This window comes from Mirounga angustirostris, unplaced genomic scaffold (assembly GCF_029215605.1).
Source record: "Mirounga angustirostris isolate CCGP_5_RB_7025 unplaced genomic scaffold, mMirAng1.0.hap1 SCAF_7, whole genome shotgun sequence".
NCBI classification, from domain to species: domain Eukaryota; kingdom Metazoa; phylum Chordata; class Mammalia; order Carnivora; family Phocidae; genus Mirounga; species Mirounga angustirostris.
In genome coordinates this window covers 24836926-24853139 of record NW_026991715.1, presented here as the reverse complement: position 1 = coordinate 24853139, position 16214 = coordinate 24836926, and the positions used below count along the sequence as shown (strand labels likewise).

Sequence of the window (16214 nt, the reverse complement as noted above, 5' to 3'; positions counted from 1 at the left end):
TCCCGGTCCCACCGGCATCCTTCACCACCCCTCTCCAGGCGTACGCAGAAGCACCCCTTTCACTCGGTGTCTTCTGCTAAGAAAATCTCAGAGGCACTGGAAATACTTCCTCTGACAGAACACGGTGAGTGGGGGCTCAATCCCAAAGAACAACAACAACAAAAAGTCCCATGTTCTCCACCTGTTGAGCTGGGAAGTGTGGGGCTGCCTACTGGTCCCCGCCTCAGCTCTCCTACTGGTCTGTTGTCTAAAAGTGAGAATCCTGAACTATTTTCAGTCTTGGTCAAGACTGAATCAGTAGGACTGGCGGATGATGGAGAAATGTGAACAAATTATAGAGCCAATACCCTGAAGATTCAATTTAAGAAAATTCTTACCCCCCCCCATAAGTGACCTTAATCAGAAAATAAAATAGAAAATATAATATTTATTCTTGCCTATAAACAGTTTTATTTTCTAAGGCAATGACAGGAAATGTTTTACGTGTCCAATTAGGGAAAAATACCTGCAGCGACAGAATCTCAAAGAAAGTTAAATTGTATTGGCCAAAATTACAGAAAGTTACATCAGGAAGAAATTACCTGAAGATGTGTAACATTTTGAGGAAGGGGGCATTTAAAAAACTTTCTCTCTAGAAGTTGTGAATCTAACTAATACTTTGAGGTGCATTTGGCCTTCCAAACTCTTTCCTCTTCAAATTTCAGTCTTCTGTTTTGTGCATCAAATGCAAAGGGATGGTACTGAGTAGCATTAGGCAGAGGGCTCAATCCAGCCAGGTGCTGGCAGCATCCCTGGAACAGTAGGCCTGCCCAGGGCCCTTGGAGGAGTGGTTCTTTCCACACCAGCCACTGGCTCTGCATGAGCACGTCTGACTAAATGTTTCATCCAGTAGACAATGAAGCTGCTTTTCCATGTCTCCGTCTTGCCCAGAAACACTTGGGAATACAGATTATTGGGCTCTTTCTCAAAGTTTAATTTTAGTTAGAATACAAAATTAATTGGACAATCTCCTTCTGATTTGAAAATATATCCTCCTAGGAATCTTTTTTAACTTTCTAGAATAGTGCCGCTCAATAGAACTCTCCCTATAATGGAAATTTTATTTATCTGTCTCTTCTTTAAGGCAGCCAGCCACTAGCCACGTATGACTGTTGGTGCTTGAAATGTGGCTAATATAATTAAGGGAATGAATTTTCAATTTTATTCCATTTTAATTAATTTTTATTTAAGTAGCCCCATGTGTCTGCCATGTTGGACAACACACTTCCAGAGGAAATTCACAACATGGAGCACTATTACCTATGGTCAAGTGTAAAGAACACCTACACGCTAGCATACTCTCCTCTGAAACATCCAACAGGGTGCCATTCTTTTAGTAGATCTACAAAATCATTAATTCTCATTGGCCACAAATAACCCACTCATCAACTGTTACAATATTTTGAGATAAAGTTAACTTTATTCATGTATTCAATAAACATGTACTAGAAATTAAGCATGAGGGTGGAAGTCTCTGGACATGGAAATATCAACAAGATATTCACTGCCACCTATCATGAAGTTTATAGTACAGTGGGGAAGAAAGACAATAAGCACCACATCACACAATGAATTACAGTGGTGACATATGATATGAAGGGAAAATACTTAGTATTTACAAGAGCATCTAATTTATTCTGGGATTCAGGGAAGGTACTTGGAGACGTTGAAATAAAATGAAAAGTATTGAAATGATGTTCCACACTGGCTAAGTGGCCTTGGGAAAATTATTTAAATTGAGCTTTAGATTTCTAATCTGCAAATACATTTCTGTGAGGATTTAGTAAGATATTATATATAAGTGCTTAGCACAGTGTCTGGTTCATTGTAGGCCATCAGGAAATGTTAATTCTTCTCATTTTCCAAACCTTCATGATAAAATCCCTTAGATAACACTCTACTTATTTTTAATGATATTTATCCTCTGATTTATTTAACAGTTACTTAGTATCTACCAAAAGCCAAGCACTATTCTAGAGAAACAGCAATAACAAAACACAGTCCTTGACATCATGGGGGTTATTCTACTAAGGAGAGATTACACATACACACACACAAATACATATAATATGCTAGGTGATACAGGTTTTGAAAAAATAGAGGGTATATACAAGTGTTGGGTAAGGCCATCTTTGATTGGTAAGAAGTTCTTTCTGATAATTTTAGCACAGAACAGAAAAAAGTGAGGAAACTAACAATAAAGATATCTGAGGGAAGGGCGCCTAAGTGGCTCAGTCAGATAAGCATCTGCCTTAGGCTCAGGTCATTATTCCTGGGTCCTGGAATGAAGCCCTGTGTGGGGCTCCCTGCTCAGGAGAGGTCTGCTTGTCCCTCTCCCTTTGCCCCTCTCCCCACCTCCCACTCTCTCGCCCTCTCTCGCGTGCTCTCTTGCACTCTCTCGCTCTCTCAAATAAATATTTAAAAAAAAAATCTGAGGGAAGATTTTCTAGGAGAAGAGAATAGCCAACCCAAAGGCTTGAGATATACATGGTTATACTGAGGAACAACAAAGAGGCCAATGTGGGTTGGAAATTGGAAGGAGTTAGTGACTTGCTGGTCATTTAGGCTAGTACTATCCAACAGAATTAGAATGTGAGCCAGAAATGTAAGACATGCAATTTGACTTTTTTCTTGTAGATACATTTAAAAAAGAGGTGAAATTAATTTAAATAACATTTTATTCAATTCAATATATCCAAAATATTATCATTGCAACTATATATAATATATAAATAATGATATAATTTTATAACATAAAATTACTAAGAAAATTCACATTCTTTTTATCAGTACTAAGTTTTCCAAATCCACTGTGTATTTTACACATTATAGCACATCTCAGTTCAGACTAGCTACATTGCAAATGTTCGATAGACTCATGTAACTAGTGTTTACCACACTGGGTATTTTGAGCCTTACAGACATTTGTGAAGGCTTGGTCTTTTGTTCTGAGTGACAATGAAGGTAGAGTAGAGCAGTGGTATGGTTTTTATTTATTTATGTTTTACAGGGACCATTCCAGCTCCGGATAGGAAGAAAAAGCCAGCAAGAGACAAGGGTAGAATCAGGGAAAGCGTTTAAAGCATTATTGAGGTGACCTCCATGACTTATTCCCACACAGTGTCTGCACCTCTTCCTCATTTGTAGTAAGTAGAAGTGTTGAGAAAGTTTTTCCTAAGAGTTTAATGTCATACTTATTGAGATTCCTCTATATTCCCCTAAATATATAATTTATCTGGTATTTCCCAAGGGTCAGTGCAGTAATTTTCTCATACCCACTTTAATTTTGAAGATACATGAGTTTTCAGGTAGATGATTTTCTGGGAAATTTCCGCCAAGGACTAAGTTTTTTATTAAAACAAAAAATAAAGTAATACATTCTAGAACAAACTTTTAAAAAACTGTATTTGGACAAGAGGGGTGTTAAGTGACAAATTTGTATGGAAACTTTTTATCATGGAATAAAATTAAACATATTAAATGTATACTAAACTAAAACATAGCCAGATCTGAATACATTGTTGGAACAAAGCATACAGAAGTGTAGGTAATTCTAATATTGCTGGCCGAGTATGTCTGATAGGATTGCTGTTCTTACCTAAACAAGAATGTTTCAATAGGTATACTTGTGAATCGCCTGATAAAATCTCTATGAAGCAGCTCGGCAGATTTTGAGGAAAACAATAGCAACAAAAGCTTCTTAAGATTATGGTATTTTCCAGAAAAAAAAAAAAAAGTGTGAAACTGATTCCCTGTCCTCTCTCAATCTGTTAATAATTTCAACCACCCCGAAATCAAGTTGAACACATTATAGACAGCCGTTCAGCAGACTTCTATGAAGATACCACACTGAGTGACTGCACTAATTGGAAAGAATTAGCAACAACTTCAAAATCACAGAAAAAGACACAGATGCTTTTAAAAGGATGGATATCATAGTTTGCTCAGGTATGAAAGTTAAAGGTAAATATTTAAATATATGGTTCAGCATGCGCTGGTGCTGCAGGGTGCAGGCAAATTTAGGCTGGTACTGACACTCTGATTTAGTATTTTACTCTAATATTTAGAATGTTATCATTTTTTCTTGACAGAGCAAGGCCCACTTGATTTCATTTGTTGAAGCGACTGTGGCATCTAGTGGCTAATAATCATAATGTAATTCAGCTTGTGTCTAAGGGGTAGATTTTGCTATATGGTATTTTTGACATCCCGCATCAATAGCTAGAGGAATCTTGATAAATAGGGAATTAAATATAGACACATAACAAGATGACCATTTAACTGTATGTTTATTTCCTCTGAAATCAGCACGAGGGGATGATAGAAGTTCATATCCTGAAATATGAAAAGGTAATTATTTAGAGCACATTATAAAACTATGTATGTTTTCCAGCCTAATTCCAACTTACATTTAGTTAATCAACATGAAAATGTTGTATTTTTTTTTTCTTAACGCTGACTGGATAAATAATTTAATTATTAATTCCTTTTTTAGATAGGATAATGGTATTGTGGCTATGTTTCCCAAAAAAGCCTAGTTTTTCAGAATTACACACTGAACTCTTTGTAGATGAGCTGCTGTGATGTCTGGAATTCAAATAATGTAGGGTTGAGGGAGGTGCTAAGTGGATGGTGATGTGTGGAGCCTGAATGACCAGGTATTGATGAGCAGGCTGGGTGATTACTTTTGGGTGGATTCGAAATTCTCTGTAATAAAACCTTAAAGAAACTATTTTGTTTAAGAGCAGCATACATACAACTTTCATTTTCTATAGATTTATCTGAGCATAAGATAGTTCCTTTGTCCAAATCATCGATGTATTTTGAGAAGAAAATAAGACTCCTGCTGTCACTGAGGAAAGATTCAAGAGGTGACCATATCAGAATTAAAACTTCTACTTCTTCCATTGCCCCTGAGCTCCAACACAGTCTCTTAGACATAAGCAAAACCCCCAATCAAGTTTTAACAAATAAAGAGGCACTATATATGATGAGGACTTTTTTTTTCTTTTTAAGTAGTAGTAATCTGTGATTAGGCAACGAGCTATAAACTCTCCAGAGAGCTCCTAATCACTAATCTGAATTTATTCTAAAATGGTTTTTTATTTTAATTTCCTCCTTTCACTGTTCTCCAAAATATTAAGCTCCAATTCAATATTTTTGATCTATCAAAAAATTAAAATGCCCATGCCAACTTCCTTCCTGTTTAATTTTTTTTTAAAGATTTTTTTTATTTATTTATTTGACAGAGAGACAGCGAGAGAAGGAATACAAGCAGGGGGAGTGGGAGAGGGAGAAGCAGGCTTCCTGCTGAGCAGGGCTCGATGCGGGGCTCGATGCGGGGCTCGATCCCAGGACCCTGAGACCATGACCTGAGCCGAAGGCAGACGCTTAACCAACTGAGCTACCCAGGCGCCCCTTTCCTGTTTAATTTTTAAAAACCCCGTAATTTACTTGATGTCTTTTCCTCTCCTACAGATCACTGCTGTTGGAAAGAAATATAATACGATCCACATATGTAATGTAAATTTTTCTAGGAGCCACATTCTAAAAAGTAAAAACAAGTGCCATAAATCTTAATAATATACTTTATTTTACCCAGTATATCCAGTTCTATTAAGTCTTAAAGCTCCTTTTTTGATTAACAAAGAGACAAATGGATTTCAGAACACTGACAGGATTTATTGTGTTGCTTTCTTAAGTATCAATATACAAATATTTTGCATATGGATACATGAATATGATATATACATATGCATGCAGGTACATATATATACAGTTTGTTTGTTTACAGCTACACTACCATTACAGAATAAGCATAAGAGGAGAGATTAGGGGATTTTTCTATCATACCTCAATTTCAGGATATTTTACTAAGATGGAAGACAGGTTGGATATTCTATCTCTCAGCCCAATGTCATTGCATTTTCAGAGAGTGAGGCAGAATTTTAGTTCATTTTAAGTCTGCTGCATCTAGGAGTGGACTTTTATTTAAATTCATAGTAAGCTTATAATGACACAAGTCGTTGAACAGTCTTGAAAGTCAGATTTTATGGATTTCAATAAAATATTAGCAGTGCGAGAGCAGAGCTTTTATTTTCTGCTACTCTTTACAGTTGTTTTGTTTTGGAAAATATACTTATGTTCATAAAGTATTTTTCCTGTTAATATATAATAGATTTGTTATTTCTGTATGAGTTAATATTTAATTTTTTTCTACTTTTTAATTTCTCATACTATAAACACTTGGGATCCTCATTGATGTTTAAGACTGTAAAGAGGTCCCAAGAACAAAACATTTGAGAACAGTGGTCTAAGGAAACACCTTCATTTATCTTTTTCTTCTCTTGGAAATAGCACAACAATTTTTTTAGGAGAAATAATTAAGAGTTAGAATGCCTTCCACCTGATGGAACACTGACACTAATAGTTTGGGATGACATGAGAGTGGTTATCATTGAATTTCTATTTTTGAAGCTTTGCCATGCTTCTAAGTATACTTTTGTCTCCATGTGTTCAGATTAACATCTACTGCATTCTGGAATCCAGTACCTCGGCTTTTTTTTTTTTTTTTTTTTTTTTTTTTTTGCATGTGTTGCTATTGGAAGGGAATGTCAAGAATGAATCTTCCAAGACAAACAGAATTTAAATCATTCAGACATTTCAAATTCTCATTTGTATCAAGTAACAATTAGTATCTTTCACAACTTTGGGAGTATACTTTTCTTTTCTACAAAAACCAACTACAGGACAATACATCATTCCAAGGCTCCAACCATTTTGTGTTGCTAGGCCAATGAGAAAATATCTCCGTAAGTTAATTCTAGAGGTGCAGAATCATCAAATTTAGTGAGGAAAGAGGAAGATAACATGGCCATACCAATAAAGTCGAAGGTGCAATTATTTGCCCTTTGAAGCCAATTGTAGCTCTGGGAATAGACAAAATGTAAAATCCAAATACAATTGCATGAACTAATTGAAAAAGGCAAACTGGCTCTCCTAAATGAAATAAAAGGTCATCATTTGGAAATTGCTATAAGAATAGTGTTCTAGATGCAAAATAAGAGTGGGGGTGCGGGGGGAGGAGGCCTAGGACATAGTGGTACTTTCTCTCATTGGGTCCCTGTGGCCTTAGCTCTGACTCTTCATTGGGCAGAAAAAGGACTAGAAGAATCTCAAGAGAAGATTAAGAGCAAATGTTAGCCTCATAGCTAAGTGATTTCCCAGCAGTGTTTTCTGCTTTCATCTCCCAACTGGGCACAAAGAGATTCAAAAGGAGGGCGCCTGGGTGGCTCAGTCATAAAGTGTCTGCCTTCGGCTCAGGTCATGATCCCAGGGTCCTGGGATCGAGCCCCGCATCAGGCTCTCTGCTCAGTGGGAAGCCTGCTTCTCCTTCTCTCACTCCTCCTGCTTGTGTTCCCTCTCTAGCTGTGTCTCTCTCTGTCAAATAAATAAATAAAATCTTAAAAAAAAAAAAAATTCAAAAGGAGATTCAGGCTAAGGCACACCCAAGAAATAAGTGAGGGGTGGAGCACTGCATTTTTAAGACCTTCGCTACAGTTCTGCTTACCACACCCTTCATCCGACACCACACTTTTTTCTTCCAAACTGCACTTCCCACGTCTACCTTTACAGAAAACGGACAGAAATAGTCACAGTACCATCTGAACCAGATTAAAATTAAATTTAGGCTTTAGCATTAGCAGCATAGAATTGGGACTCCAGGACATGATAAAGCCATCAGAGTCAAACCTTCTTTTAGGCATATAGAAACCAACTGGGCATGACATTTTACATCTTAAAATTTTAGCACCTAGGTCAATGTTTCTCAAAGTAGGATCCTCAGGACTCCTATGTAAGTATATCTAATGTTTTAATGTGCATAACTATTAATAATAAATCTGGAGTTCTTCTGAATCAGAATTGCTGAGGGGACCAGGAATCCACATTTATAACAAGACACCTGAGCATTTCTTAAACATACTGAAGTTTGTAACCTACTATTCTAATCTTCCTTGATAAATGAAATAATTCAAAGTCCTAAGAACATACATTAAATTAAACAAATTAGCATAAAGACCAGAATTGTTATATCCTTTTACTGACATTTACCATCCTCAAAAAAACATGAAAACATGGCTGAAGTTCTAGGTTCTTTAGCCCTAAATGACAGTCTCCCTTACTGACTTGCTTTTTTACAAACTGAATGTAAATTAGTTTGAGTTCCCCAAGAAGCAGACTCTGAGGCAAGAGTTTGAGAGCAAGTAGTTTATTTGGAAAGTGATCCCAGGGAATACTGGTGGGAGAGTGGAGAAGTGAAGGCAGGAAGGGAAAAGAAGGGGAGGGGAGGGGGGGGAGGGAGGGGGAGGGGACCAGTAAAGGGTAAATTCTGAAGTCAGTTACCACTGTGGAAAGCTAGAGTTTAATTCCACTTGGGAAACTCTTGCAGTCAATGTAGACCATGGGTCTCAGGCTTATTCCATGGGAAAAGCCAAGAAGCTGGGTGTATTTATACACTGACTTCTGTCAGTCATTGATTAAGTGCTACTCCCAGGGGACACATTCCCCAGCACTTCTAGCTTGCTCCTTGGACAGTTTGAAAGAGCTCTTCAGGGAAGAGTTAAAGAGGTTGATATTTGGAAGACAGACCATTGGCAAGGATGGAAATGGTAGAGGCAAGGAGATGTGGGCAGGACTCTGGCATCCTCTGCTGTAAGCCACAAATTAAAGTGATATTCACTCCCAATGCCAGACTTTTGGACTTTCCATATTACAATAGATACAAACCACGTGAGTAACAATATACCAAGTAATATTTTCAAAAAGCGTGCTTTAGGGGTGCCTGGGTGGCTCAGTTCGTTAAGCGACTGCCTTCGGCTCAGGTCATGATCCTGGAGTCCCTGGATCGAGTCCCGCATCAGGCTCCCTGCTCGGCAGGGAGCCTGCTTCTCCCTCTGACCCTCCCCCCTCTCATGTGCTCTCTCTCATTCTCTCTCTCTCAAATAAATAAATAAAATCTTTCAAAAAAAAAAAAGCGTGCTTTGCAAATTTAGGTTTCTTTTCATTGAGGAATGTATGTTATATAAACAGTCTTCTTATGGGGCTATTGTAGTTGCTGATGTTTTCCTGTTACTATCCCCTGTTGAATTACTAGAATTCTTGGTGGAGGGCCACTATGACCATATTGTTGTGTCTTGGTTTTGAGAATTCCCTTTGGCTATCTTTTAAAAACATTTCACAAGGGAAAATTTCAAACATGTACAAAGTGCATGGACTAGAGCTTCCTGAACCCATCATCCCGCTTCAACACTTTTTAACTCATAACCAATCTTGTTTTATCTGTGTCCTTTCCCACTTAGCTCCTGCTGGAATTTTTAAAAGCAAACTACCGACACCATTTATCCAAAAATATTTTAATATATAGCTCTAAAAAGTAAAAACTTTAAAAATGCCATCATTTTATGTAAATTTAACAACTGTTCCTTAATATTATCAACTATCAAATAATTGTTCAAATTGTCAGCAGTCCCACCAATTGTATTTTTACACTTCTATTTTTTTTATTATCAGTATTGTTTTATATGTCTCTCAAGCTGCTGCTGCTTCTTTTTCTTTTTTTTTTTTTAGATAGAGAGCACAGGAGGGGCAGAGGGAAAAGGAGAGAGAATCCTAAGCAGGCTCCATACCCAGCACAGAGCCCAGCTGGGAGCTTGATCTCAGGACCCTGAGATCTTGACCTGGCAGAAATCAAGAGTTGGACATTTGAACTGACTCTACCACCCAGGCACCTCTCGAGCTTCTTTAATAATTGCTGCCTTTATCTCTTATTTTCCTTGTATTACATTTGCTTAAAAAAAAAAAAGTGGATCATTTGCCCTATGAGGTTTCTTACCATCTGGATTCTGTAGATTCCATTCCTATAGTGTCATTTAAATGCTTCTCTGTTTTCTGTTCATCCTGTGAATTGGTAAATTGGTATTCGGACTTAGAGAATTTCCAGATACAAGTTCAATTTTTTTTTTAACAAAATTACTCAATAGATGATATTGTGTTCTTTCAGGAGGAGACCCAATATTTGTCTCTGTTTCTAACATAAGCTGCTGTTGACAATGAATTCCCAGATTAGTTAATTTATTAGAAGTTACAAATGGTAATAATTCTAATTCACCATTGTTTCTTCCTTGGTTAACTGGAATACTTTTATGAGGAGAAAACTTATCTCGTGGTACAATCTGCATAGTAAAGACAGCATAAATGATTCTTTTTTTATCTTCAATTTTTGATGATCCAGAGATTTCAAAAGATTGTTGAACGTTAAAGATAGCTATCCTCAGTTCCTTAGAAGGTCTTGCTTGGTAAAACTAATTGAAATAATCCAAACACAGAAGGCTGTTTCTCCCAGAAGCAATCTCATTTTCTGCTATTTAATCTTTAATTATCACTAATATTCTAATCTTTACATCAGGACATAAAGTTGTGGCTATGAGAAGAAAAAGATGCTCTATTTTCCTATTTTTACCTTATATTGTATTTTTTTTTTACTTTTTTAGTCATTAAGTTTCATGTATTGATCTTTTAAAATTTGGAAACAAATAGGCTGTGATGGTAAGAGTAGGAAATGGATTTTTACGCATGTGTATATTACCTAGCCATCTGGAATTTCTGGTTTATTATATAGGAAATTATACAAGAATTTTAAGAAATTTTCCTTTGCGTACAACGTGAGTTTAGTAGGGTACAATATGGGGAGGGAAAAACCTGCTAAACGTGGTTCTTTTATACAGCCAATGTTTATGTAGTCAGATTCAGTGTGGTTTTGTCTTCACCTACGGTTTGGGGTCTTTTGATCTGGACCTCTTTTCTTCTCAAGTTTTCATTAACGACCCAGCAATATCAGATGCCGAGAGGCCCCACAGTGCAGCTCATGCTCTACTCTTAGTGTTGCCACAATATCTATGAACCTTCCGTAGGAAATTCTGTTTTGCTACGTGTTTCTTCACCAGAAAATAAATTATAATGGGATAGGGCAGAGCTTGGCCGACTATAGCCCAGAGGCCCAAATCCAGCCCACCACCTTTTTTTGGTGGCTTCCAAATTAAGAATGATTCTTGATTTTTTTTAATTATGTAAGGACATAATATCCTCAGTTTCGTCTCTTGGCTTGCAAAGCATAAATATTTAGTATTTGGTCCTTGCAGAAAAAGTTCACCAATCCCTTGGCTAGAGCAGTGACTGTCAAATTATTTTCAGTCGCAGAACTTTAAAAAGAGAGAGAAAACCTTATTCCAAAACCCCCCACTTAAAACAAACAAGTGTATATTTATTTAAATTAATTTTAAATTTTTAATAATTGCTTGCTAAAAAATTCCATCAGGAACAATGAGACTGTTTTGACAAACATGATAGACTAAAGGAAGAAACAAGAATTTTGACATTGGAGATTGTAGATGACAATTAGTCTTAGGATTTAACCTACAATTTATTCCTGTGAAATTTTTTTAGATGATTTCAAAAATAAAGCCCTGTTTTGAGCAGATAAGTGGTTATTAATAGAAGCAATTTTTTTTAACAGTTCACCTTGCAAACTCAGGACGCTCTGAAATGAAACTGATCCAAATTTTAAAAGAGAAGTAGGAAATTTTGATCTTACTTACAACATCAAAAAAAAAAAAAAAGGGGCGCCTGGGTGGCTCAGTTGGTTGAGCAACTGCCTTCGGCTCAGGTCATGATCCTGGAGTCCCGGGATCGAGTCCCGCATCGGGCTCCCTGCTCGGCGGGGAGTCTGCTTCTCCCCCTGACCCTTCCCCTCTCATGCTCTCTGTCTCCCATTCTCTCTCTCAGATAAATAAATAAAATCTTTAAAAAAAAGAAAAAAATAATAAAAAAAAGCTCTCATAATCAAAATATAGCAATCAGACAGAAGCACCAACAATTTGGAATGGGAGATAAAGCTGTCTATATATTTTAACACCTGCAGTGTTTTCTTGTCCTTGTACCACCGACAACCATGCTGTGAAGAAGAGACAGAGCAGATAATTGCTCTGCAATTTTATATGAGTGGACATAAGCAAGTTTGAATTTCAAGGAGAGTGGAGAAGAACAACCACCTTCTTGTTCCAGGGTTGCTTAACAAAATGTCGAGATATGTGCACAAATAGGACAGTTGAAGTTCTGTTCTGAAGTTCAAGCAGAAAGAAACCAGGTAATTTGCAATCACAGTGAGGTTAGAGAGTACAAAACTGAAGTTACATTTTTGAGAGATTAGATTAGAAAATAAGCTGAAAATCTGGTTGAGTAAAAATTACTCTCGATAATCCCTTATTTGCCTATAAAGTAGATTATACATGATCTTGAATATATACCCTGTGTGAGTTATTTGATGCTACTTAAGTTTGAGGATGTTGAACTAGACTAAGAAAAAGAGTCTACTCAAATATGTGGACATTCTGCCTTTAAGATGAACTATGAAACTCTTGCAGTGACTAGAGGGTAGGTAGAGAATTCTAAAATGCCCCTTGCTTCCAGGGTTTAACTTCTATTGAAATGCCTTAATAGCTTTGCTGGTTGTTTTGCGGATCAAGTGAGTTACACAAGATGAATAATCATATATCTATATATGATTATGTATATATATATACACACACACATATATATTTAAGCAAGTGATCAATAAATGCATGAGTGGGTGTGTGTATAAAGGAAACTCAGTTAGTTAGGTGTCTGACTCTTGATTTTGGCTCAGGTGCTGGTCTAGAAGTTGTAAGATCAAGCCCCTCCTTCTTCTGCTCCCTGCTTGTGTGCATGCTCTCTTAAAAAAAAAAGAAGTGTGATGACTTAACACATTGTGAACTCGGGCAAGTTGTATTAGTCTTTGTTTTTGTTATCTGAAAAGTTTTATGTGATGTGTTTGTGTTTTGTCTATTTAGTAATTGTAATTGACAGAATCTAAGGCCAATGTGCATTAATGGACACTGGATTGATTTTTTGGGTCTGCCCAATATCCTTCTTCTGTCTCCATCTAACCGTTCTTCTACAGTAATCCTGTTCAGTCTTTATAGTTTCGATAGGGCTGACTGTTGTCCATGGCTGTCTTTGCAATCCTGCCCACAATTCAACTTGAAGCGTGTGACCCGAACAAGACTAATCATAACCCTCCCTAGGATTATTGCTAGAGATAGCAGGAAAGATGCTCTCACTGCTCCATGATCTCTGGCTGCAAGGCCCTTGTGACACCATAGCTGCTGGTGGCCGTCCTTCTCGTCACCCAGAGGCAGTCTGAGAGAGAAGAGCAGGAAGCCAAAGGGTGACAATGGAGACCCTGCTGTTAGTTAAGTATCTGAATCCAGCATGTTTGGAAAAGCACTCCTGGATTTTTCAGGTATGCGAGGCATTTTATGCCATTTTTCATAAGCTAGTTTCCAGTAAGTTTCTGTCACTCATGACTAATAGAATTTTCACTAGAATATATTGTTAAGTGTGCCTCAGAGTCAGACCACATGCAATGAAACCTCAGCTCTTTGACTTGCCAGGTTTGTGACCTTGGACAAGTTACTTTCTTCTTTTTTTGTGCCTCAGCGTCCTCGTCTTTAAGTGGGGAGTATTAATTGAGATTGTGTGTGTTTGTATTATAGTACAATGTCTGGCCCATGATAAGTGCTCAATAAATATAAGCTCTTATTATCACATTAAATAGCATACACACTGAAAACAGATTACCTGGGTGGGAAGAGATGCATTTAAAACAACCAAGTCATAGCATAGAAATTGGAAACGACACTGAAGCAAAGCAAAAGTAGAGAAAATATAACACGTTGAAATTAAAGGGCACTCAAAGAAAGGTGAGGAAATTCTCAGCAAAAATTGGAACATAAAAAAAACTGAATACATAAATTCTTGGATTTGATGACACCAGCAGCACAAAATCCATGAATCAAAAGTTGCCAACCAGTGGCCCAGACATTCTATTTATTTTATTTTTTTAAATGGAATCTTTGATTCTGGCACTAAAACAAAAACTCTATGGATAGCACCAAACCAGCAGATATTCTAAATTGGCAGAATTTTTGTTAGCTATGTCAGTACCTTAGTTGTAAATTTTCCTTAATTTTTTTTTCTAAGAGTGGTATTAACAGAGTTATATAAAACTTGAGTATTAAGTTTCCAGTTCCCTGAGAATTTTAGGCACATAGAGCAGACATTTCTACAGACATGTTGTAACAGATATTTAATGGAATGTGGTTCCAGTCTGAGGCTTTTAATTAGTGTATAAAGCAAATAAAATGATAACACTTTAAAATCAAATTATTCTGCATTAAAATAAGAAAATAAATTATATGGCAGCAATAATTAAAATGATAATTTGTATTAAAATGTCTCATTTTTAATATAGCTAGTCAATTCCTAGGCTTAAATAAAAATGTAAGAATGTAAGCTGGATGAAAAATAATACAATGTAAAAAAATAGAACAAATCCTTAAACTTTCTAACTATAACATATATTTTTTCATAGCTGTTAACTTATAAATGCAACCACTTGTTCTTTGAACGTGGATCTTTTATGAATAATAAGATAATTTTTGTTAGTTTTTCTCTAACATGAATCCAGTAAGAATGCTCTAGGATAGAAATATAGCAAAGTATCACAAAGGACTGAAAATTGTACAGTTTTACATAAAATGAGTGAACTTATTTGACTATTAGAACTAATCACTTCTTACAATATAATATCAACACTGTCAAATAATTAAAAGAAGTATTGAAACAGTATAATCCCTACACTTATCTATTTGGAGTTCTGTCTCCAAAATGCCTGTGACTTAGATTATATATAATTATGTGCATACAGCTCCGATCACCAAGCTCTTTTAAATCAACAGATAATTATTGTGAAATTAAATTCACACATATACTACACAGATGTCCAAAGAATGCAAGCATCCATTATTATCTGTAGCTCTTCTAAACTACCCACAAGGAAAAACAGACACTGGAATTGGAGGGAAATTTTAATAGCTCATTATTTTTTGTTTTGCACAATGTCTTTCGATTTGAAAAAACTCTACTGCATTAAACTCCAACATTGAGATCCACAATTAAACCAACTGCAGGGATCTTTCTCCCTTTCACTTTCCTCTTGAAACTGAAGTTAGGGTATTGGTGAAACTTGGCCATCCTTAAGGCACGGGGCACATTTTCCCTAGTCTTGTGTGGTCCTTGTATCAGCGTTTGTCATGCAGAGCCAGTAAAAGTGCCCTAGCATTTTGCACTCAGCTCCTCTCCACCAATACTGTTTCCCCCCACCCCCCACCCCCCCACCCACCATGGTGGAGAGGGGTCAGCCTGTGTGTGGTCTACCAAGGTTTTGAATAGAAAACAAAGTGAAAGCTATCCTGTTTTGTACTTTCTCGAGAACATGTCTAATACATACCCCCATGATTCCTGGAGCACTAGCCTGGAAAAGGGGAAGGGAGAACATAGAACACAGGACACAGACCTTTACTTCCATGATGGCTGTGGTTTTATTCCTCCAACTCAAGTCAATCAGGCATGGTCTGTCTCCTCTCTATATGACAAGGACTGCTCCACTTTACTCTGATTTTGTTCGATTCTTGGCTTATGATAATTCTATGATCTGATCGTCAAGGGTTGGCCCCAGATATGTTAATGAAATCCTCTTCTTAACAAAGCCTGTCTTTCAAGTTTATTTTTATGTTATTGACTCAGAAATCCCATGTTGACTGCATCTTCCTCTTGGCATCCTTCCTTTAACAACTAAAATCTGTCAAGAAAAAAAGTAATACCTGTACAAGATGAAGGGAGAAGAGTTGCATAAAAGGAATTTTTAAAAGGATAAAAATACACTAATGTATTTAAAAATCTATCATTTACCTTTCAATGAAAACAAGCCAAGAATTCCTTTATTCAGAAGTATCGAATTGCATTGTTATGATCAGTAACAGCACTTCTCTTTATACTCTAGAAAATATTAGATAATATATACTCTATTATAACCCATTTTTAAGACATTATTTTCAACATAAATAACTATTAGATTCAGAAATGTAATTTAACTTGGTGAGCAAATCCAAGGAAGATGCTCAAATGGCAAGGAATGTTGCCTACAAAAATGAAAGAGCCCACCAAACATGATGACTCTTTTGTAATTAGTGGGGGAA

General features: G+C 36.6%; 1 long non-coding RNA gene across 1 annotated transcript in view; it reads left to right on the top strand.

Annotated features, from left to right (window-relative positions):
* Window positions 1-2925: 2925 nt before the first annotated feature.
* Window positions 2926-16214, top strand: part of LOC123855997 (uncharacterized) — a 37005-nt gene continuing 23716 nt past the window's right edge. Inside the window, exons 1-2 of the long non-coding RNA XR_008507322.2 lie at window positions 2926-3185; window positions 3839-3987. This is a non-coding gene — a long non-coding RNA (uncharacterized LOC123855997). The remainder of the gene's footprint in view (window positions 3186-3838; window positions 3988-16214) is intronic.